General features: G+C 37.2%; 1 protein-coding gene across 6 annotated transcripts in view; it reads right to left on the bottom strand.

Moving 5' to 3' along the window:
* Positions 1 to 25,883, bottom strand: part of PALLD (palladin, cytoskeletal associated protein) — a 583,598-nt gene that overhangs the window by 393,886 nt on the left and 163,829 nt on the right. For 5 of the 6 annotated variants that reach the window (XM_066279463.1, XM_066279472.1, XM_066279481.1 and 2 more), the window contains exon 1: positions 2,534 to 2,653. The exons of the other annotated variant lie outside the window; for it this stretch is intronic. The gene's annotated coding sequence lies outside the window, so the exon portion shown is untranslated. Of the gene's footprint in view, positions 1 to 2,533; positions 2,654 to 25,883 lie in introns of those variants that run through there. 6 annotated transcript variants of the gene reach the window in all.

Here is a 25,883-nt window from a genome sequence, read left to right on the forward strand (position 1 = left end):
TCTATGCAGTCAGCCAATCCCCAAACGCCAAGCCAACTGGGCTCTGTACTGACCTCCTTGTTTCTTCTTACCCAAACATGGTTGACTATGTAGCCCAAGCCAATCAGATATTTTCTAATTTTCTCCTTCTTTTTCTTTATCCTTTACTCTATAAAAGCTTCTTGCCCTTTGCCCTATTTGATAGTTCTTTGAAAAGAGACTTGCTTCATGAAGTGTTAGTTTTATCACCTAAATTGTCTTCCTTTCTTTCCTTTCTTTCCTTCCTTCCTTCCTTCCTTCCTTCCTTCCTTCCTTCCTTCCTTCCTTCCTTCTTTCCTTCCTTCCTTCCTTCCCTTTTATTTGTAATGTACTTTCCACCAAGGGTCTTATAGAACAAAAGACAAACATAAAAAATTTCTAAAACCTTATCTGATGCAAAAAATGCACAATTTCATAAACTATTTTTAAAAATACATGTGGATTTCTTTGTATTAATCTTTAAGTAAATCATCATTATAGGAAGATATTTATTCTACATATTTATTCTACAGTTTCAAATACCCCCCCCAAACTATATTTTATTTCAATTTTGGGGCATAATATAATAGCTCATTTAATGCTCATAACAGCCATGTAACACATTTTACAGAGAGAGTATTAGGAGTTATCCCTGGGAGCCTCTTTATGTTATTATCTTTATCCACCATATTGAATCAGTTGCAAAAATCTAGATCTTCCTTCTATACCATCCATTTCCACTGCCATTGTCCTCATTCAGGGCTTCATTCTTCTCATCTAAATTCAAAACCTATTTACTAAATTTGTTTCTATAGTCTCTAATCTGATTTAACAGTTATAAATTAAAGTCAGAGCCATTTTACTCAATATTTATTTTCTTTACGGGAATTTAACCAGGATACAACCATGAACTTTAGGTGACCTAACTTTCTGACTGGCGCTTCATTACTGCAATACCCTTTGATATGCTCTACACACAGTTTATTAATGAAGTGGAGGCTCTTGTCTTGGAGGCAGATTTCAGTTGGTATATCTTTGAGAGCATGTAGCATGTCAGATTTATTTTGAAGCCTGACTAATGTTTCCTCTCTACATTAAAAAAAAGATGCAGTCAAGATATCTGATTGTATTGCCTAGTGTCATTTAGATCATTACTCTGTGGTGAAGTACGCTATAAGACCTTTTTAATACTCAGTTTTAGCAATAAAACACAGAAGCCCAGACAGGGAACTGACATAGAGTCACCAGGATACAGACCCTAATCCATCTCAGACACTAAAACTCTAGAGGACTAATTTGTTTTCTAGGAATATGTAATCGTGTATTTATGAAGCAGGAATTGGCTTGATAAATCTCTTAGGCCTTGTCTATTGTTAGCAATATTTTGTCAGATAGACTCTACTTTTTAAAATCTAAATAATTGAGGTGAGCATTCAAGTTCTTTCTTTGAGGAAAAAAATGTTAGGAAGTATATTTATCAAGTAATAAAAATTGAATTTCTGTACATACATGATTGAATAGATTTGAATAATATTATATATATTTGCAGGCAAAGGATTCTATATGTGGTCACATTATTCATACTAAAAGGCAATTAGTATTTTTAGCAAATCTTAAAAAGTAACATGAATCTGAAATCATTTTGTATTAACCTCACATACTGGATCAAGACAATTTCATGTGTAACTTAAAACAATGTGAAATAAAATTATGCTGTGATATTTAAACTTGATTGGACTGTAGTTTCCCTTAATAAGCTGTATCTTTTTAGAAAAGTATGTCAATGTTTTTAAAATTAAATTTATTGGGATGACATCGGTTAATAAGATCATATAGGTTTCAAGTGTACATTTCTATGATACATGATCTGTATATTGCATAGTGTGCCGACCACACAAAGTCAAGTCATCTTCTGTCACCATATACTTGTCCCCTTATTCTTTACTATCCCTCCCTTTCCTTTGGTAACTGCCATACCGTTGTCTGTGTCTATGAGTGTCAGTTTTATATCCCAAAATGTATGTACACTTTATGCATAGATATAATTTAAAATGTCTGCTATTTCTCTCAACTTATTTTTAAAAATCCTTTGGAAATGTAATTAACAACTTAAAATGTTACTATTACCTAAAGTATATCATTTAAGCCATCAGTATTTAGCTAAAGTATGAGTAAGGTTCATATTAACTGCATTCTTATTTTCTGTTAAAACCCAGACACAATCTTGACAAGTGTTGGTTCCATAATTACATTTAATATTTTTGGGATTGGTTGCACCAATTTAGCATGCTTAAGAGTATGCTAAAGAGTATAGAAAATGTAGTCATAGGTAGGAGTAAACCGTGCTGATAAATTTTACATATTTCGTTTTTGAAAAGATGTCAAAATTCCCATTACGTCCCTTTTCCAAATCAGAGCAAAATCAAGGCATCTCCTAACTGGTATTATGTCTTCAGGCAAACTACTATTATATATATATATTTTAAAAATAACAAATATTGCCCTACTAGTTAGCATATTAAGATACCTTACAGACCTTTCAATCCTTGGTTAGTTTGAAGACTCCAAAAAGGTGATGGAGTTCAGATGAGCATTTCTTCTTTTCTGGGGGAAGCAGAGATTGGCCTTGCCTATTCATTAATGACTGCTTGGTCCGTGGTCACTTTGAGGCGACTGTGGCCTCAGAATCGCATCTGTCCTCTTACTCCACTCAACTATATTTGGTAACTGAACTCATGTTTCCTCAGACTGCCACCATCAGGAATTCCAGCAGAGAGCTGGGAGGCAACCCCAGGTCTGAGAGCTGGGTTCTTCGAAATTGAAGGCACATAGTGTAGAAAGATTTTTTTTTTAAATGGATCTAATAAACACCGGTTTTATGCTTATTCCTCTACACCCTGACCTTGTGGCTGAAAATCACTTTTCTTTTTAACCTATTCTTAATCAATTAGAAGTACAGTGAGTAATTTCATGGAGAAAAATGTGAGACTCATAAGAAATGCTCTTCTTACTATAATCTTCTGCTCAGTGCATTTAACTTCTAGTCATATGATAGATTAATTTAAAATCATAAATCTTGTAATTTTTAAAAAATTAAGCCACTTGTCAAATGGAGTGGAGTTGTTTGCTGTTCTCTTCAAGTTGTGAATTAAAATTATTATATGACTATGACATGTAGTAAAGACATAATGCATAATGGGATTAAATAGACAAACATACAGGAAATGAATTTTATACACATTGCAACATTGAGTTCTTAGCCCAATGCCTATCACATCATGAGCATTCAACAAATATTTGTTGAAGAAATAAATAAATGTTGAATGACTATTATTCAGGACAAGTATGAACCCTCTTACAAATGGTAAAAAAAAAAAGTGTTTCATACCATTTTATTATTCTGTAGAATCTCTTAGTAACATACTCTAATGTTTTGAACTTCCAAATAATAAGTAGTTGTGACAAGAACAGAAAATTTCCCAAGGTCAGATAGCAGGGCCAAATCTAAGGGGCAGAAAATCACAAAACCTCCCTGTTAAATTTGCTTAGAAATGAAGTGCTGTGTTTTCCTTTGTCTGGATAATACCATTATAGTTGATCTAGTTTCTAATCTAAAGAACACAGAGGATGATAAAGACGAGGCACCAAAAGACATTTCTGGGACCTGGATCAGGGAAGGGACCAGAGGCTTCAACTGTATTTAGTGCTCTATTTCCAAAAAAAAAAAAAAGGTAAGGATGGGAATACTATCAGTAGGCATCCATAAGAGAAAAAAAATAGTAGCATTTGATACATCTTGGTTTGTTGTATCTGTTACATTAATATCTATACGTTTTGTGTTTGAAAATGTCATTATCGAAAATTAAACAAAAAACTCTGTTGTATCCTAAGATAAACTGAATGTGGAAGAGATTATAGGAATAAATATGTTATAACCCCTCCATGATATTACCTTTGTTATGGAAAGAATTGCTGAGATGAACTAAGCAAGAGGTTAAAAATTCCATATATAACAATGAATATATTATTATTAGTAGTATTAAATTGATGATAAATGGATACTAATCATATGACTCAACATTCATTTCCATTTTAACAAATTGTATTTTGTATTAATGGTAAATTGTGTGGCATCCATCAGGTTTTGTTTTTTTCACTCTCTGGATCAGACTGCGTCCAGGCAATAACTTGCAAGTCCCAGGTTCATTTTATAATCCCACCTAAACTGTATGCTGAGGTCATGCAGATGCATGCTGCTATTTTCCTCTTACCAAAACATTCCCAGGAAGATAAATATTCTTGGGATTAGTGACACATTTTTTTTATTGTTGTGGAATCATTCACAAATACATGAAAATTTGTTTCTCCTTTCTCTTTCTAAGAAGTATAGCCAAGTTTATATGTTTAGTGTTCCTTTGTTACAGGAGAAAATTCACACATTTTGTAGAAGTGAAAAGTTGAAAGTAGCATGTGACATAGATTTGTCAAAGTGACATTGATTTGTATATATGATTGAAATCATATTATTGAATTATCTGCATGAGATGGGGACTGGTGCTTCTATGGGAACATGGTAGTTCTAGCCTGTGCAGAATAAGGTTCTTGGAACCAGGAAGGACAGAGGGGTGGTGAGTTCTGTAATTTACTATGACACTGAGCAGGCTTTGGGCATAGATGCCTGGGCACTGAGCATCAAGCATCAGCCTTGGGAGCTGCAGTGAAAGGGGTGGATGCCTCTACTTTCTGCGGGCCCTTGGGGCTAGAACAAGAAACCTTACAATGAATCTTATGGTGATGATGTTGGACTGACCAGGAGGAAACCTCTCCCACAATTCTCTGAAATGCCTGGTTACTAAATCTTGCTGTAATACCAGGGAAGTGATAAAGCTGTATAAAGAAAAAAATATATATAGCTTGTGGTCCTGAGAAAGGCCTTGAAGCTAGATATAATTTTATTTAAAAAGATAAAGAAGTGTAACTTTTCTTGTACAGTGTGAGCAGTGCAGAAAACCATGCTTGTTTTAAAAATATTTTACAGATCTGAAAAACAAAAGTTGTTTTCCTTAGAAAAGCCTCTGGCCAAAGCTCTTAAATTATTATAACAAGTTTCAACTAATAGTAAAGATGAAATTTAGTGCAGTACTGGCAGTCCCCGGGTTATGAACAAGATAGGTTTCATAGGTTTGAAATGTTTAAGTATTTATATGCACAGGAAGGTAAAAATAAATATTGTTAAAATAAACATCTATCTAAGTTGCATTTAATAGGTAAATCTACCTGTTCTAACTTACATACATAGTCAACTTAAGAACAAACCTGGCTCTGGCTGGTGGCTCAATGGATAGAACATCAGCCCAGTGTATGGTTTCAGGATTAATCCCTGGTTAGGACACACAGGAGAAGCCACCATCTGCGTCTCCCTGCCTCCCCTATCCCTCCCTCTCCCCCTACCACAGGCAGTGGCTTGATTAGTTTGAGCATAGCCTGGGGCACTGAGAATAGCTCCATTGGAGCACATCAGCCTCAGGCATTAAAACTAACTCTGTACTTGAGCATCAGCCTCAGATGGGGTTGCCAGGTGGATCCCCACTGGGGTGCTTGCAGAAGTCTGCCTCACTGTCTCTCCTTCTCTCATCTAAAAAAAATTATAATAATAAAAAACTTTTTAATTTTTTTTTATTCAGTGAGAGGAGGGGAGGCAGAGACAGACTCCCGCATGCACCCCAAATGGAATCCACCCGGCAAGCCCACTAGGAGGTGATGCTCTGCCTATTTGGCATGTTGCTCCAATGTTCAGTAACCGTACTCTCCATAGTACCTGAGGTGGAAGCCATGGAACCATCCTCAGTGCTTGGGGCCAACTCACTCCTATTGAACCATGGCTGCAGGAGTGAAGAGAGAGAGAAAAAGAGAGAGAGAGAGAAAAGTGAGAAGGGGAGGAGGGGAGAATGGGAGGACGGGAGGGGTGGAGAGGCAGATGGTCACTTCTCCTGTGTGCCCTGACCAGGAATTGAACCTGGGACTTCCACACACCAGGCCTACACTCTACCACTGAGCCAACCAGCCAGAGCTAAAATAAAAAAATTTAAAAAACAACAAACCTATAGAACCTATCTCATTCCTAACCTGGAGGCTGCCTATGTTACAGTTTGTTATGCAGCAATTAGTGCAGTAATACAGTTTGCTTTGCATTTTTATATACAATACTTACCCTAAAGCCCATTTCTGTGCATCCAACATTAGGAAATAATGTTAGTGGCCCCTTCACTGGGTCTTAGTTTATTTTCCAAATAATTATTTCTTATAAAAAATTTTGCTCCTTTGAAGTGCTTAGGTTTTAGGTGCCCATCCTCCATTCACTCTTTTTCAATTAAGAGTTTTAGTCTGAAAAAAAAAAAAAAAAAAGAAAAGAGTTTGAGTCTGATTGGGCTCTTGATTCTCTTCACTCCAAGTCTTCCAGTATCCTGGGCGATGTCAGAATCTATTTGTCTTTTTACTCCACATCCTGGGATGTTGGTTCTATGACTGCTTTTTTTCTAGTGAATTTCATCTCTGTTTTTCTTACAGATACATAAATGGATCTGTTCCACCTCTCACATAATGTATTAGTTACCGGTACATATGGTTTTATAAAAATAATTATTTTAAAAATGAGTATCTTAAAACAATAAGTATTTATCATTTCACACAGCTTCTATACGTCAAGAATCCAGCAGAATCTTAGCTGAGTGATTCTGGGTCAGGGTATCATGAGATTGTAGTCAAGATGTTGTCCACAACTTTTTTCATCTGAAAGCATGCCTGGGGTTTGGGGATCTGCTTTCCAGGTGGTCACTCATGTACCTAGATATTTAGTGGTGTTGTTGGCAAGAGCCATATGGACTTCTCCACATCACTGCTTGAGCCTCCTCACGTCATGGCAGCTAGATTTTTCCAGAGTGAGTGATTCAAACAAGGTGCAAGCCACGTCTTTGACAACCCAGCCTTGAAGAACACATTCCATTTTTGCAACATCCCATTTCCACAGGTCATTGCTATTCAGTGGGGGAGGGGACTCCACAGGGGCATGAGTACCAATTGGCAAGATCATCGGTAGTCATCTTGGAGGCTAGCTACTACACATTTATTCCATTCGCCACTTGGACATGCTCCAATAGTCATGCTCCATTTTCAAAAGTGCAAACTCAAACATCTCATTACTCAACTGCAAATTTGATCCTGCAGCTCTCTAAGTCTGTGACCACACTGACTTTTCCTTTTCACTGAGGGTTCCAGGTTGCAGGCCACTCTCTGTTTTCCTATTGTCTATTAGCCTGCCTTAGGATATATTTTATTAAAGACATAGTATATTTTGGTGCGCTGCTTTACAAACTTCCTTTTGATGATGTAGATTCTGGTTAGACAAATAAAGTATGGGTCACCAAAGCTGCTTTGATGAAAGCAGTGTTAAAAAGTGGTAAAAAGGAGTATGCAGACTGTATCATTTATTTTCTTTGCTCTTTTCTCCCTGAGTAGCCCAGGAAGCCCTGAAAATCCCCTGGCCCTCAAGGAGCTGGCCTACTAAACCCCTTTCTGAACACTTTTTCTTTTCCCTGTGTTCCTGGCATGGTCCACCAGCAAACAGGGACCATGGGACCATAAATAAAATAGTCACTTAAAAATCTGATATATTGAGGCCCTGGCCGGTTGGCTCAGCGGTAGAGCGTCGGCCTGGCGTGCGGGGACCCGGGTTCGATTCCCGGCCAGGGCACATAGGAGAAGCGCCCATTTCCTTCTCCACCCCCCTCCCCTCCTTCCTCTCTGTCTCTCTCTTTCCCTCCCGCAGCCAAGGCTCCATTGGAGCAAAGATAGCCCGGGCGCTGGGGATGGCTCCTTGGCCTCTGCCCCAGGCGCTAGAGTGGCTCTGGTCGCGGCAGAGCGAGGCCCCGGAGGGGCAGAGCATTGCCCCCTGGTGGGCAGAGCATGCCAGGTGGATCCTGGTCGGGCGCATGTGGGAGTCTGTCTGACTGTCTCTCCCCGTTTCCAGCTTCAGAAAGAAAAAAAAAAAAAAGAAAAAAAAATCTGATATATTGATAGATACAGTCTAAAAATGGAGGCATAAAATACTTGAAGAATTGTCCTAATAAGCCACTTATTGGCCCATCTGAGAATAAGTGTCCTTTAAATCATGGCCAGTCTTTCTACTTTGTATCTGGCTTGGAGACATGTCACAGAATCAGGTATGCCCCCCAAAGACTTGTTTGAGTAAACTGGTTATATACATGTATATATACTGTATGTAGCAGTAAATTTCAGATTTGTCCCTCATGAGCTATATATTATGAACTGTGGTTAAATCTGTTGCATGTGTGTAGCCCAAGCTTGTGGGTGGTCTTTGTATCACATGCTGCTGCTATTTGGGATGTTTGCCAAATTGTGTATGTACACAGAAACAAAGAGAGAGAAATGATGTTATCACAATGGTCATAAAAGTAGAGTTGAAGTTGTCTGGGAATAGATTCTATAATCCATGTTTATATATGGGTATTTGAGCACTGTTAGGTATTATGACTCTTAATCAGAAACCATCTCATTTTCAATTTGGCCTATAGGGCCCAATTATAGAGAAGTTTTATTTTTCTGGGCTTAAGATCCAGTAACATTAATTTCAAAAGCAGGTTTTATTGAATTTAAGAATAGTTTAACCTTCCTTTATAAAGACAGAATAACATAGATATCAAATCAAATAAAGAGAGAGAAGTACCAATTGTTCTTTTGAATAGTAATATAAAATCTGGAAAATGTATTAGTAAACAGAAATCAACAGGATATTAAAATAAGATTACATAATGAACAATCGGGTTGTATCCAAGTAATAAAGGTTGGCTTAATTAAAATCCAAAGATCTAATACTTGATTTACCATATTAATAAGTGAAAACAGAAAAGCTATATTGTTTTCTCCATAAATTATTAATGAGTCTTTGGACAAAATTTAGAATCTAATGTCAATTTCCAGTTTTGTGGGATGAGAAGAGCATGTTTCTACCATTATTGATATAAGGTGTATTAAAGTATATGAGTTTATGTGTGCATTCATGTACATATAAACATTTATTAACACTTTTTTATTGGAGGAGGAATAGGCATATAAAACTGCTGAAGTACTAACAAATTCCTTATGGGGAAAAATAAGAAAGGGAATAATAAATTAAATGAAATTAAATCTTATGCTTGTATAGGAAAAACATTACATTTAAATGGCAGCATAAGTTAAATAAACTACATATATTTTGTCCTAGTTCTTGGCATCATTTATTCTACTGACCTTAAAAATCTGAATTCTGGTCCTGGATCCCAGTTGGCTCAGCACTAGAGTGTCGGCCTGGTGTGTAGAAGTCTCAGGTTTGATTCCTGGTCAGGACACACAGATGAAATGGCCATCTGCTTCTCCACCTCACCCCCTCTTCTATCCCTGTCTCTCTGTCTCTGTTTCTCTCTTTCTCCTACAGCCATGGCTCAAATGGTTGGAGCAAGTTGGCCCCAGGCACTGAATGAAGATGGCTCCATGGCCTTGCCTCAGGCGCTATAATAGCTTGGGTGCTGAGCAACAGAGCAGCTGCAGAAGGGTAAAGCATCACCTGGTAGGGGGCTTGCCAGGTGGAATCCGGTTGTAGCGCATGCAGTAGTTTGTCTCTCTGCCTCCCTACCTCTCAATAAGAAAAAAAAATGTATACCTATTTCACTTCATTTACTTCATTCAGCAAAATAAAAGTTCTTTAGGCTCATACAAATTGTAGGGTAAAAAGGGATGTGGATTGAGTAAGTGTACTGTTATGAGACTATATTGAAGATAAGATTAGAGTAAAAATATACATAACTCGGTGCAGCATTATCATATATGTATAAATAATTATACCTATATCTTATTATCTATGTTTATAATAGCTCTCTTTTTCCTGGAATATGAATAAAAAAGTTCAATGTTTTCCTGGAAGGTAAACGTGACTAATCTGTGAGAGCAAATGCAAAAAAGGCATCAGGAAATACCTTGACTATTAATCTTTCACTTCTTATACTTGTCCTTATTAATATAATAATTTTAAAAATTTAGTTTCTAATATAGTTTAGCAAGAAATGATATGAAATAGATATCCCAAATATACTGTTAAGTGAAATAAGCACATTGTATACTAGTTATTATATCTGGAAGGTAAGATTAAAGGCATCTTTCAATTATTATTATTATTTTTTGTATTTGAAGTTTGTTGTCCTTGCATAACTCTTACCATAAAAATATCAAATCCCCTCCAAAATCACCACACAATGAGCCTAAAGATATTTTAATCTTTTAAAATCCTTTCTTGACTGATGAACCTACTAAAGAGTAACATTTTTTGAAGTCCTTTGGGTATAATATGGATTATATATATTAATTAAAGAATATTAATTAAAGAAATATTGAATCCAGTATGTTTCAATTAGGGGAATCGAAATAAAATTTATTGACTTGAAAATATTAAACAGGATTTCCACTACTGCGGGGCAGCAGTTGCCTGCTAATTTGTTAATCATAAGATCCACTTACAGGCGGACATGTTCTGCGTTTGAGCATTTATCTTCATCTGGCTGACTTTAAAATGTCATATCCTTTGACCTACTCTACCCTAGATCTGTGCTGAGGACACAATCCTTACTACAGGAAAAGCTTTATGTAAAAACATGTTCAATTCTACGTTATTTATAATAGCAAAAAGTTGAAGCAACTTAAATACAAGTTATGGAACAACTTAGTAAATGCATGGAATTTTGAAGTAGTCATAAAAAAGTGTTTTTTCTGGCATTTATATTAGTATAGAAATAAAAAAGTTCATTATGTTATACTAAGGGAAACAGGAAGGTGACCAATAGTTCTACAGTTCGACAGTAATTTAAGGTTAATCTTGGCATGGTTGAAAGATTTAATGGTTTAAATGGAGTTGGTTTGGTAGTTTTAAAATGTGTAAAACCATCATTAAACTGCATGAGACCATTTCCCACCCCTTCCACTACAAGGGAAAGGCAAATCTTCCAAAATCTTGCATTTAGAATGTCTTTGAGACTTATTTGACCTACCTCAAAACTCACAGCCTTTTGTTTCTCTGAAAATCCGCATTTTACATGCCTCTTGGAGGTACTCAGTGAGGGCAGATCAAACTAGCAAGTGGAGAGGTCGCTGCCAGATGACTAGGGACAGCTGTATAACAATTTCAGAAGCTGCTGACCCAAGAAAGTCTAATGTGGAAGGACATGGCTGTCACTCCCTGGGAAAACAGAAATGAAAGGAGATGATAAAGGAGGAAATCAGCTGTTGGACCAAAAAAGGATTTAAACATTAAAAAAATGTTAACTATTGAAAGCAGTTGCTCTGCCATGCAAAATCCCGGGATCGGTCCATCATCCACTTCTGTTGGCCTAGCAATTTGCTCAGCTATTGCTATTTTGGGAAGGAATTTTTACAGAGCTGGCTTATCTTCAGCCCTGGAGGTTTCCTCTGATTGACTGATCAACAGGTGTTGAAAAAGCCTGTGACAGAAATATTGCAGAGACAGGACACTCATCAACTTCTGAAACGGTGCCTGTGGTTTCACTGGAGTGTATCGTTCCTTAATTGGGAGCCTTTCTGCAGGAGAAAGCTCAACATGTTATTTACAACATCTACAGGTCATAGATACAGCATATGCATTTCCATAGATACAGCATATGCATTTGTTAATGCCATGCTTTATTTGTGATTTAAAAATGGACTATTGTACGAATGATTACACAACTGAAACCTACATGAATATGACGTAGAATGAATTTTTCAAAGAAATCTTGTTGACTTTATAATTCTAAAATATATTGGACAACCTTGATTTAATTTTTTCCAAAAGCAAATTGTCACAAAAGGTATTAAAACAATGGTCATATCAGTATTAGAACACAAAACAAAAAGTGTATAGAAATGGTTAGATTGTCAAGCACTTAAGGAATATAATGTTATACTACTTTTATGCAAAATTGTATTTCTTGATTTAAAACATTTTATTCAAAGCAAAAAAAAACATGTATGTATAAATGATTCAAAAATATTTCCTCTTTATTGAATTTGTTGGGGTGACACTGGTTAAAAATTAGATTTCAGCTGTACAATTCGACAACACATCATCTGTACATTGTATTGTGTGTTCACTATCCCAAGTCAAGTGAATTATTCAAATTTGCATTAAAATTTAAATAAGGCCAAAATTCTCAATGTATTTATCATGCTATATATTCCTATTATATTTAGAGTAAAAGCCAAAGTCCTTATTTTGGTCTCTGGAGTCCTACAGAAACTGTGTCCCCACTTTATTTTTTGTGACTTAATGTTGTCCTACTTTCACCTTGGTCTTTCAGCTTCATCAGGACTGAACTTTCTGCTGTTACTTGAACCCATGCGACTCTCTCTGCCTCAGGGTTTTGCTGTCTCTTGGTCACTCATCGGATCTCCCAGAGGATAGAATGGCAAGGCCCATTACTTCTCTCCGGTCATTAGTCAGAAAGTCGCCTTCTTGGTGGGGCTTTCCCTGTTTATCCTATCTAAAACTTTCTTTTTTCAATCAATATTGTTGCTTTTCTCTTGTGGCTTATCTTTAACCCCATGTTCTTTTCCTTTCTTTTGTTATTATTTATATACTGTGCTATGCTAGAATACAAGCTCTGTAGGCAAGTGCTTTGTATTTTGTTTACTCTTCCATCATCAGTGTATAAAAAGGACCTGGGACCCAGTAGATCCTTGATAAATACAGGTTTAGTAGATGATTATAAAGAAATGACGAGAAAATATGGCATCTGAGTGTAATTGGTTCAATACTACTGTTATCACTCAACACAAGGCTTTTAAGGCTTGCCTTGTGACTCAGGGGAAGACATGTTTTTTAGTGCTCCACTCAGGGTTCCCAGTATTCCCTGAGGATGATGATGATGATGATAATAACAACAACAATAATAATAATAGTAATACCTGCCTCCTATTGCTTTGTACTTGGCCTCTCTACAAATACTAATTCATTTACTCGTTTTACAATGCTATAAGTTGGATCATGTTATCTATATTTCATAGATGAAAAATTGAGGCTACTTAACTAACCTCCTCTATTAAAGCTGATGTGTGGAGGAATTGTTATTAGATAGATCATCTGAATTAGAATACTTATTTGTCATCATGAAGCTATGGTGTTTGGGAGATCTAAAAAGAGATGAAATATGAATAGGCAGATCTAATCTGAAAGCAATGAAGAAATGCTAATGGATTTTAAACCAGGGAGTGACATGATTAGGTTTATACGGTAGAGAAGTTGCTCTGGCAGCAGAGTGGAAAATGGAACAGAGAGGACAGGCTAGAGCCAGGATGTAAGTAGGTTGCTGTAATAATACCAGATGACAAGCCATGAAGCTCATTCTGGTCAGTGGAAGAGGTGATAGAGAAAAAAATTGAGATATGTCATGAGCTAGAACAGGGATTGGGAACCTATGGCTCATGAGCCAGATGTGGCTCTTTTGATGGCTGCATCTGGCTTGCAGATAAATCTTTAATAAAAAAATAATAAAGTTAAAAATATAAAACATTCTCATGTATTACAATCCATTCATTTCCTACCACTCATGTTCATGGTTGCAGGTGGCTGGAGCCAATCACAGCTGTCCTCCGGGACAACACCAAATTTTTATTGGGTAATGCTTAATGTACACGGGTCGTTGTGAGGTCAGGAAGTAAACTTCCCTCCTTTTAATCAAGTAGTCAGCTAGCTAATTGCAGAAACCCTTTTGACGAAGAAGATGGCTAAAAGAAAAAAAGATGAGGAGTATCGTACTTTTCAGCAGGAATAGACAGAGGAATTCACCGTTGTGGAGAGAGCAGGTTCTGCAGTGTGTCTAATATGCAATGATAAAATTGCATCGATGAAATGGTCAAATATAAAGTGGCACTTCAACACACGGCATACATTTGCATCGAAATATCCAGCGGGAGACAGCAGGAAGAAAGCATGCCAAGAGCTACTGTGCAGAGTGCAAGCTAGTCAGCAGCAACTCCGTGTTTGGACCCAACAAGGTGACTAGAATTTGGCTAGCTTTGCTAGTGCTTTAGCAATTGTGAGAAACAGAAAGCCATTCACAGATGGGGAGTATGCCAAAACATTCATGCTTGATGTTGCCAATGAACTTTTTGACGACTTTTTGGATAAAGACAAGATAATCAAATGAATAAAAGACATGCCTCTGTCGTCAAAAACTGTTCACCATCATGATGGCAAATCAAATTGAGGCAACATAAGTGAAGGAGATAAATGCAGCACCATTCTTTTCTCTCGCTTTGGATGAGTCAACAGACATAAGCCATTTATCCCAGTTCAGCGTAATTGCAAAGTATGCTGTTGGTGACACACTACATGAGGAAAGTCTTGCTGTTTTGCCTATGAAAGAGACAACAAGAGGGGAGGATTTATTCAAGTCTTTCACTGAGTTCGCTAAAGAAAAAAATCTACCGATGGATAAACTTATTTTGGTGTGTACTGATGGTGCTCCGTGCACGGTGGGGAAAAACAGAGGATTCGTAGTGCTTCTTTGTGAACATGAGAAGAGACCCATCCTAAGTTTTCATTGCATCCTACATCAAGAGGTGCTTTGTGCTCAGATGTGTGGCGAGCAGCTTGGTGAGGTGATGTCACTGGTCATTCAGGTGGTCAACTTTATTGTTGCTCGAGCTTTAAATGATCACCAGTTTAAAGCACTGCTGGATGAAGTTGGGAATAATTATCCTGGTCTGCTTCTGCACAGCAATGTGTGTTGGTTGTCAAGAGGGAAGGTGCTCAGCTGTTTCGCGGTTTGTCTAAGCGAAATCCGGACTTTTCTTGTAATGAAAAACATCCTGAGTTAGCTAACACTGAGTGGCTCCTGAAGTTCTACTATCTCATGGACATGACTGAACATCTGAACCAGCTCAATGTGAAAATGCAAGGCGTTGGAAATAGTCTTATCACTTCAACAAGCAGTGTTTGCATTTGAAAACAAGCTGAAACTCTTCATTGCTGACATTGAAACAGGTCCTTTACTACACTTTGAAAAACTGGGATAATTTAAAGATGCATGCACAGCAAGTGACCCTGCTCAACATCTTGATCTCCAGCAGCTAGCAGGCTTCACATCTAATCTCCTGCAGTCATTCAAAGCACGCTTTGGAGAATTTTGTGAGCGCACTTGTCTTTTTTAGTTCATCACCCATCCACATGAGTGTGCAGTGGACAGTGCCGACTTGAGTTACATCCCTGGTGTCTTCATCAGAGATTTTGAGCTACAAGCTGCTGAACTGAAGGCCTCAGACATGCGGGTGAATAAGTTCAAGTCACTGAACGAAGATTTGGAAAGACTTGCACGACAGCAAGCGGAGCTGGCGAGCAAACACAAGTAGGGAGAAATGAAAAAACTTCAACCCGCGGACCAGCTGATTGTCAAAACTTGAAGTGCGCTTCCTGTCACATAGTACTCACTGCAGCATGTGAGTATTGCTGTACTGACAATGTTTGGCTCTACGTATGCATGTGAGCAGTCTTTCTCACATCTAAAGAATGCTAAGACCAACCTACAATCATGTTTAATGGATGGAAGTCTCAACGCCTGCATGAAGCTTAACCTCACCACGTATCAACCAGACTACAAAGCCTTCAGCAAAACATGCAGCACCAGAAGTTAATGGTAAGAAGTACTTTATTCATCATTGGTTAGCAACAGCATAACAACATTATTAAAAAGAATTCAGAGACTTATTATACTTTGAAAGTGTTGGTCTTACATAAAATGCACACATTTACTTTATTTAGTGTTAAACATATTGTATGGCTCTTACGGAATTACATTTTAAAATACGTGGCATTCATGGCTCTCTCAGCCAAAAAGGTTCCCGACCCCTGAGTTAGAACATACTGAAGGTTGAGGAAAGTGAGGAACCAACAATGGCTTCCAGGTTTCTTACTTGGGCAGTTAGAAATATAAGATGATGCTATTAATCCTGACTAGGAATGTAAGAAGGAAAGTAGATTGGGAAGAGAATGCTGTAGCTTAATTTAAGGAAGAAGAGGCCCTTTCAAAAAAAAAAAGAGACTGACATAAAATCTCAAATATAGCCAAGAGGTCAAAACAGCATTGTTTGGATTTGAAAATCAATATATCATCACTGCTGATATTTGACAGATGAGTGGCAGGGCAGATTCCTGTCTAAAGGTAGACCAAATCAATCATCTTTAGGCGCTTGTAGGGGAAGAAGTAGAGGTGATGGATGTATAACCCTACAAGATACCATATTGAAAAGGAAAAGATGAAATAAGTCAAAGACTCATTATTTTCATTGTTTTAAAGATGGCAGTGACTTGACTAATTTACTGGAAAGGATGTTAAATACTGTTGTATTGTATTCCTGTTGCTTTTGTAATGAATTACCACAAACTTAGTGGATTGAAACACACAGATTTGTTCTCATAATTTTGGAACTCAAACTCTAGATCAAGTGTTAGCAGGATTGCATTACTTCTGGAGGCTTCAAGGAGGGAAATATGTTTTCTTGCCATTTCCAGATTCTGGAGGATGCCTGCATCACTTGGTTGGCAGCACCCTATTCCATCTCTAAGCCAGCACCTTCCTCCTGGCTGATCTCCGATCTGTCTCTTACAGGGATTTGTGAGATTACATTGGGCCTACCCTGGATAATCTCTGATTTCAAAATCTTTAAACTAATCAGCCATGGAAATTTGCCCTGTAAAATAATATTCCCAGTTGTGGGGATTAAAAATATCACATCATTGGGGGCCATTTATTTATCTACCACAGTTCACTCTATGTCCCCAAATATTCACATCTATTTCATATGCAGAATATATTCACCCCATTCCAAGTCCCCCAAAGCTTCAACCCATTATAGTATCAACTCAAGTCTAAACTTTCAGTTAATTCTCATCAGAACAAAGGACCTAAATCTTATCATCTAAATTATTTAGATCAGGTATAGTTGTGACTTTATTTTTTTAAGACTCTTTTTTCCCCTTTTTATTGAATTTATTGGGGTGACACTGTTAGCAAAATTATACAGGTTTCGGGTGCACATTTCTACAACACATCATCTGTATGCCGGATTGTATCAAGTCTCCGTCCATCATTGTTTTTCCCCCTAACCCTCCTCCAACTCCCCCACCTGTTTCCCCCAGCAATCGCCACACTGTTGTCCATGTGACTTTGGATATGTAGCATCCTGAGGCAAAATCCCTGTCCACAAGATGACATCAGAGTAATGGCGGGGTAGGAAGCGATACCGATAAATCTCCCCCAAAACTCAACAAGATCTTCAACCAGAAACAGAAAAACCTATACTTGGAGCCTCCAGAAAAAACAGAGCCACAAGTAAAAGCTCCAAGAAGAACACAATAAAACCAAATTTAAACTGTGACAACAACAAAAAGAAAGAGAGGGAGAAGATGGAGATTAACAGTAGCAAAGGATGATGGAGTGCAAAAGTACTCACAAAATAGTTTGCTACAATGAACAGGGTAGGGACTCTTTTCATTACTCAAAGGTAACCACCACTGAAAAAACCACCACAGAAGCACATGAAATAAAAAAGATAGCAACAGAGGAAAGATGTATGGAATACAACCAAATAAAAACAAAAGATAGAAAAACGAAAGAGAAGGATCAAACAAGACACAAAACTAACAGAAAGCAAGATATAAAATGGCAATAGGGAACTCACAAGTGTCAATAATTACACTAAATGTAAACGGATTAAACTCACCAATAAAAAGGCACGGAGTAGCAGAATGGAATAAAAAAGAAAATCCAACTGTATGCTGCCTACAGGAAACTCATCTAAGTAACAAGGATAAAAACAAATTCAAAGTGAAAGGCTGGAAAACAATACTCCAAGCAAATAACATCCAAAAAAAGCAGGTGTAGCAATACTCATATCAGATAATGCTGACTACAAGACAGGAAAAGTACTCAGAGACAAAAATGGCCATTTCATAATGGCTAAAGGGACACTGAATCAAGAAGACATAACAATTCTTAATATATATGCACCAAACCAAGGAGCACCAAAATATAAGACAGCTACTTATTGATCTTAAAACAAAAACTGACAAAAATACAATCATACTTGGAGACCTCAATACACCGCTGACGGCTCTAGATCGGTCATCCAAACAGAGAATCAACAAAGACATAGTGGCCTTAAACAAAACACTAGAGCACCTGAATATGATAGACATCTACAGGACATTTCATCCCAAAGTGACTGAGTATACATTTTTCTCCAGTGTACATGGATCATTCTCAAGAATTGACCATATGTTGGGCCACAAAAACAACATCAGCAAATTCAGAAAAATTGAAGTTGTACTAAGCATATTTTCTGATCATAAAGCCTTGAAACTAGAATTCAACTGTAAAAAAGAGGAAAAAAATCCCACAAAAATGTGGAAACTAAACAACATACTTTTAAAAAATGAATGAGTCAAAGAAGAAATAAGTGCAGAGATCAAAAGATATATATAGACTAATGAAAATGACAATACGACATATCAGAATCTATGGGATGCAGCAAAAGCAGTGATAAGAGGGAAGTTCATATCACTTCAGGCATATATGAACAAACAAGAGAGAGCCCAAGTGAACCACTTAACTTCCCACCTTAAGGAACTAGAAAAAGAAGAACAAAGACAACCCAAAAGCAGCCGAAGAAAGGAGATAATAAAAATCAGAGCAGAAATAAATGAATTAGAGAACAGAAAAACTATAGAAAAAATTAATAGAACAAGGAGCTGGTTCTTTGAAAAGATCAACAAAATTGACAAACCCTTGGCAAGACTTACCAAGGAAAAAAGAGAAAGAACTCATATAAACAAAATCCAAAATGAAAGAGGAGAAATCACCACGGACACCGTAGATATACAAAGAATTATTGTAGAATACTATGAAAAGCTTTATGCCACTAAATTCAACAACATAGAAGAAATGGATAAATTCCTAGAACAATACAACCTTCCTAGACTGAGTCAAGAAGAAGCAGAAAGCCTAAACAGACCTATCAGTAGAGAAGAAATAGAAAAAACCATTAAAACCTCCCCAAAAATAAAAGTCCAGGCCCTGACGGCTATACCAGCGAATTTTATCAAACATTCAAAGAAGACTTGGTTCCTATTCTATTCAAAGTCTTCCAAAAAATTGAAGAAGAAGAAATACTTCCAAACACATTTTATGAGGCAAACATAACCCTTATACCAAAACCAGGCAAGGATGGCACAAAAAAAGAAAACTACAGACCAATATCTCTAATGAATACAGATGCTAAAATACTAAACAAAATACTAGCAAATCGAATACAACAACATATTAAAAAAATAATACATCATGATGAAGTGGGATTCATCCCAGAATCTCAAGGATGGTTCAACATACGTAAAACGGTTAACGTAATACACCATATCAACAAAACAAAGAACAAAAACCACATGATCTTATCAATAGACGCAGAAAAGGCTTTTGATAAAATACAACACAATTTTATGTTTAAGACTCTCAACAAAATGGGTATAGAAGGAAAATATCTCAACATGATAAAGGCCATATATGATAAACCATCAGCTAACATCCTATTAAATGGCACTAAACTGAAGGCTTTCCCCCTTAAATCAGGAACAAGACAGGGTTGTCCACTCTCTCCACTCTTATTTAATGTGGTACTAGAGGTTCTAGCCAGAGCAATCAGACAAGACAAAGAAATAAAAGGCATCCATATCGGAAAAGAAGAAGTAAAGGTATCACTTTTTGCAGATGATATGATCCTATACATCGAAAACCCCAAAGAATCCACAAAAAGACTACTAGAAACAATAAGCCAATACAGTAAGGTCACAGGATACAAAATTAACATACAGAAGTCAATAGTCTTTCTATATGCCAACAATGAAACAACTGAGAACGAACTCAAAAGAATAATTCCCTTCACGATTGCAACAAAAAAAAAATAAAATACTTAGGAATAAACATAACAAAAAATGTAAAGGACTTATATAATGAAAACTATAAACCATTGTTAAGAGAAATCGAAAAAGATATAATGAGATGGAAGAATATACCTTGTTCTTTGTTAGGAAGAATAAATATAATCAAGATGGCCATATTACCCAAAGCAATATACAAATTTAATGCAATTTCCATCAAAATTCCAATGACATTTTTTAAAGAAATGGAGCAAAAAATCATCAGATTTATATGGAACTATAAAAAACCCCGAATAGCCAAAGCAATCCTAAAGAAAAAGAATGAAGCTGGGGACATTACAATACCTGACTTCAAACTATATTATAGGGCCACAACAATCAAAACAGCATGGTATTGGCAGAAAAATAGACACTCAGACCAATGGAACAGAATAGAAAACCCAGAAATAAAACCACATATATATAGTCAAATAATTTTTGATAAAGGGGCCAACAACACACAATGGAGAAAAGAAAGCCTCTTCAATAAATGGTGCTGGGAAAACTGGAAAGCCACATGCAAAAGAATGAAACTGGACTACAGTCTCTCCCCCTGTACAAAAATTAACTCAAAATGGATCAAAGATCTAAACATAAGACCTGAAACAATTAAGTACATGGAAGAAGACATAGGTACTCAACTCATGGACCTGGGTTTTAAAGAGCATTTTATGAATTTGACTCCACAGGCAAGAGAAGTGAAGGCAAAAATTAATGAGTGGGACTACATCGGACTAAGAAGTTTTTGCTCAGCAAGAGAAACTGATAACAAAATAAACAGAAAGCCAACTAAATGGGAAATGATATTTTCAAACAACAGCTCAGATAAGGGCCTAATATCCAAAATATACAAAGAACTCATAAAACTTAACAACAAACAAACAAACAATCCAATAAAAAAATGGGAAGAGGATATGAACAGACACTTCTCCCAGGAAGAAATACAAATGGCCAACAGATATATGAAAAGATGCTCATCTTCTTTAGCTATTAGAGAAATGCAAATCAAAACAGCAATGAGATACCACCTCACACCTGTTCGATTAACTATTATTAGCAAGACAGGTAATAGCAAATGTTGGAGAGGCTGTGGTGAAAAAGGAACCCTCATCCACTGTTGGTGGGAATGTAAAGTAGTACAACCATTATGGAAGAAAGTATGGTGGTTCCTCAAAAAACTGAAAATAGAACTACCTTATGACCCAGCAATCCCTCTACTGGGTATATACCCCAAAAACTCAGAAACACTGATAAGTAAAGACACATGCAGCCCCATGTTTATTGCAGCATTGTTCACAGTGGCCAGGACATGGAAACAACCAAAAATCCCGTCAATAGATGACTGCATAAAGAAGATGTGGCACATATACACTATGGAATACTACTCAGCCATAAGAAATGATGACATCGGAACATTTACAGCAAAATGGTGGGATCTTGATAACATGATACGAAGCAAAATAAGTAAATCAGAAAAAACCAGGAACTGCATTATTCCATACGTAGGTGGGACATAAAAGTGAAACTAAGAGACATTGATAAGAGTGTGGTGGTTACGGGGGGAGGGGGGAATGGGAGAGGGAAAGGGGGAGGGGAAGGGGCACAAAGAAAACATGATAGAAGGTGACAGAGGACAATCTGACTTTGGGTGATGGGTATGCAACATAATTGAACGACAAGATAACCTGGACTTGTTATCTTTGAATATATGTATCCTGATTTATTGATGTCACCCCATTAAAGAAAATAAAATTATTATAAAAAAAAATCCCTCTTCATCTCTGTGTTATCTTTCAAGCTACAAAACAACTTCATTGTGCTTAAGATTCAATGGTAGGACAGGAATAGGGTACCAGTTATAGACATTCCTGTTCAAAATGAAAAAAAAAATTGAAGAAAGGTGTCGCCGATCCCAAGAAACCTTAAAATCTAGTAAAGCAAGTCTTGGGAATAATTTTTTGTGGCTCTGGGGAAAGGTAGCACATGTTTGCAGCTGAGTAGTTTAACAGCCTGTTTCTTGCCTGTAGAATTTTGTGAGTCTATAGCCTTCTTTCATTCATCTCTGTCCCTTTCGATTTAACCTGGCTGAGTTTCTGCTGATATAACATCCCTAAGCACCTTGTGGATCTCCTCCACTGGAGAAGAGTCTTCCTTGAAAATCCCACTTATATTTCTGACTTTTGCTGAGAAGGATAAAGGGATCCATGAGCCATATTTCTAATCTCTTCATGAGCACACTGTGTGATTAATTACTCTTTCCTTTTGAATTTTTTGAGGAACTAGCAAAAGGTTGTCTGGCCATATTCTTGGCTTTTTTTTTTTTCTTTTTTTTTTTTTCAGAATGATCTCCTGAAAGTGAATTTTCTAATATTAGTATTTTTTGTAGTCCCGATAGACAGAATTTCCCAAGTCATTGAATCCTGGTTCTTCTTGCTTAACAGTTTTTCCTTCTTATATAGACCCCTGTGACTATATAGTTCCACACAGATAATCCAAGGTAATCCCCCCTATCTCAAGATTCTTAGCTTAATCACATCTCTACAATTCCTTTTTAAATTTTTTCTTGAGAGTACACTTATTCAAGCTGCGGACAGTGAAACAAGGAAGGGTTTAGGATAGATGAAACAACAGGAGAGAGCCTAGGTGGGGCTTCTTTGGCTCTCTGAGAAGTCAGAGAAGAGGGGAAAGATTCAGGGAGTTCACCTGGGACAAGCTGCTGCCCATTGCTCCCCTGGTGAAAGCCTCATGGGGACCCTTAGGGTTTAGGAGATGCATGCCTGAGAAAGAAGAAAGGTGTGTTTTTGCTGTGTAAGATGACATATTCACAAGTCTGAGGATTAGGGCATGAACATTTTTGGGAGACTATTGTTTAAACTACAATTTCAATAGACAAAGAGAGGTTAATGGTACAGGAAATTAACCCTTTGGGTAGTGAGTTTTTATCGTACTCGCTGATAGTGAGTTTTTATCATGCTCGCTGATCCCCGGGAGTGAGGTTTTTGTTTTTTGTTTTTTTTCAAAAAATGAAATTAGTTCCAGTCACAGTTTTATTAACTTAAAATCATGTTTGTTTGGTAACCAATTTATGGAAACAAGAACATACATTTGCCTTTTTTTAATGTTGCCTTACACATTTAAAAAATAAATCGATCATACTCTGGATGGTCAGGAGGGACAAGGATGTACATGAATGTTTGTACTACTTTAAAGAAAAAATGAGCCTGACCAGGTGGTGGCGCAGTGGATAGAGCGTCGGACTGGGATGCAGAGGACCCAGGTTCGAGACCCCAAAGTCGCCAGCTTGAGCGCGGGCTCATCTGGTTTGAGCAAAAAGCCCACCAGCTTGAACCCAAGGTCACTGGCTCCAGCAAGGGGGTTACTCGGTCTGCTGAAGGCCCGCGGTCAAGGCACATATGAGAAAGTAATCAATGAACAACTAAGGTGTTGCAACGTGCAATGAAAAACTAATGATTGATGCTTCTCATCTCTCTCCGTTCCTGTCTATCCCTCTCTCTGACTCACTCTCTGTCTCTGTAAAAAAATAAATAAATAAAAAAGTTTTGTCCTGGCTGGATGGCTCACTTGGCTAAAGCATTGTCTTGCAATGCAGAGGTGGCTGGTTCAGTCCTTGACTGAGGCACATACAGAAACAGATCGATGCTTCTGTCTCCCTCTTACCCCCTTCCTCTCTCTGGATTCAATAAAAATATTAGAAAAATTGAATAATAAAAAAATAAATACAAAAAAATTAAAAATTAAACAAACAACAATTTTGGCCTGACCTGTGGTGGCGCAGTGGATAAAGCGTCGACCTAGAAATGCTGAGATCGCCGGTTCGAAACCCTGGGCTTGCCTGGTCAAGGCACATATGGGAGTTGATGCTTCTAGCTCCTCCCCCCGTCTTTCTCTCTGTCTCTCTCTCGCTCTCTCTCTTTCCTCTCTAAAAATAAATAAAAAAAATAAGACCAAACCTTAAAAAAAAAAAAAAGAATCGAGTCTGTTAAATAAATAAATAAATACATTTCAAAAAGTTAAAAAAAAAAAGAAAAAATGGGATGAGGTTGTTCAAGAACCTGGAGTAATTGAATCTAAATCATAGGGAGTTAGTTGTGCTGTTTATGGAGCACCATATTGTCCTTGTAGGCTATGAATAAGGATATAGATGATGTCAGACAGATGAAATGATTCTCTTTGAAGTAGCAGATATACATGCTGGAAGGACTTGAAGAGAGCAATACAATGTAGCATTTTCAGGGCCACTCTAAAATAAACATGGAAAGGGGGTCATAAGCCACACATGTGAGTTGATACATAGTAGACAATTTCTCTTCATGTCCTGGCAGGGAAAAGGATTGTTTTGCTAACCCAGGTCACTGGACTGCTGAGTAGATGCAGAGGAAAGTCAGAGGATGAAGCAGTTGAGGGTGTTAATGAGAGAAAGGTTGAGTGACTGCTTATGGCGACAAGCCAAGGAAGGCAAAAGCAGGAGGCTGCAAAGGAGGCCAAGAGACGGGGATGATGGGGAAGGCTCTGAAAAGTGGAAATGGAATTTATGATTCTCAAGTTTCTGAATAAAGTCCAGGGTGGAGCCATGGGAGTAGATTGTTTAAGTGGAAGAGAACCAGTTATCAATTTGTAGTAGTTTGCCTATATGTGTTGTATATGTACTTTGGGGTGAAAGGTAGGAAGAGTGGAGTTCACGTCTAGAGAATCCCCGCCTGATAGATCTGTATCATTCAAAGACAAAACAACAACACTATCTCTTTTCATCAAAAACTTGTTGGACCTATTTCAGTAATAAAAGAAGAAATAAAAATTAAATTGCATGTGCTCTGGGGTAGAACACTAATACTATAGCATTTAAAGCACTTGCATGAGGTAATTTCGTAGCTACAGAGAATATTGTGCTTAGGCAAAGGTATGTGGAATTAGAGAACATTTCAAAACTCTGGCCACCATTTATTAGCTGTAGGGCCATGGGCACACAGCTTAATCTTTATAATTAGTTCACAGGGCCTTAGATCTATAAGCTGCTCAATAAATATTTGAGGAATTATAATGCCCAACATATGTGGAAAGCACTTGCTAAGCATTTATATGTATTTCTTCTTCTAACTTCACGCCTTTATAATAAGTACACTGTGATTATCCCCAATTTATAGATGAGGAAAGAGAGGGAGAGAGTGGTTACATAGACCAAGGACTCACAGTTAGTAATTGCTGTGCTCACATATAAATCCAGATGGTCTGACCTCAAGGCCTAATGCTCTTAACTATGTGTTACACTGAATGATTTGTAGATTGACTGCCAGAATAAGTGATTAAATGGGAATGACTTAACAGACTGTGAGTCGTGATGATCGAGGGTGTGGAAAACCTAGCTGAAGTTATTCTGTCTCATGGACCTTGACAAAGAGAATTTTATTTGACTTGGACAAACTTTTTATTTGCTTTGTACTGACCCAAACCAAATGTTATAGGACATCTTCTTGCCCTTCATGCTCTCTCCTCACCAACTCCAAGCCTAGATAGTAGATCTATGATAAAGACACATCATTTTAAAATGATTTCTTTGATATATCATCATAGAATTCCCAGTGATTTCTTAATTGCATCATATTTTATGATTTTTTTTTTTTTTTTACGGCTTACTCTGCTTAGGATGGTTCAAGACAGGTTGTTTTTTTTTTTATCATTTGTGAGTACAGTGACTAGGAGTACTTGGTGAGATTATCATTTTGGGCCATGCACCCTCCACTATTCTCAGTTGCTATTAATGGAGTAACTAGAAAGCAACATAACCACAATGCTGAGCTCT

This window comes from Saccopteryx bilineata, chromosome 1, assembly GCF_036850765.1.
Source record: "Saccopteryx bilineata isolate mSacBil1 chromosome 1, mSacBil1_pri_phased_curated, whole genome shotgun sequence".
Taxonomy (NCBI): Eukaryota; Metazoa; Chordata; class Mammalia; order Chiroptera; family Emballonuridae; genus Saccopteryx; species Saccopteryx bilineata.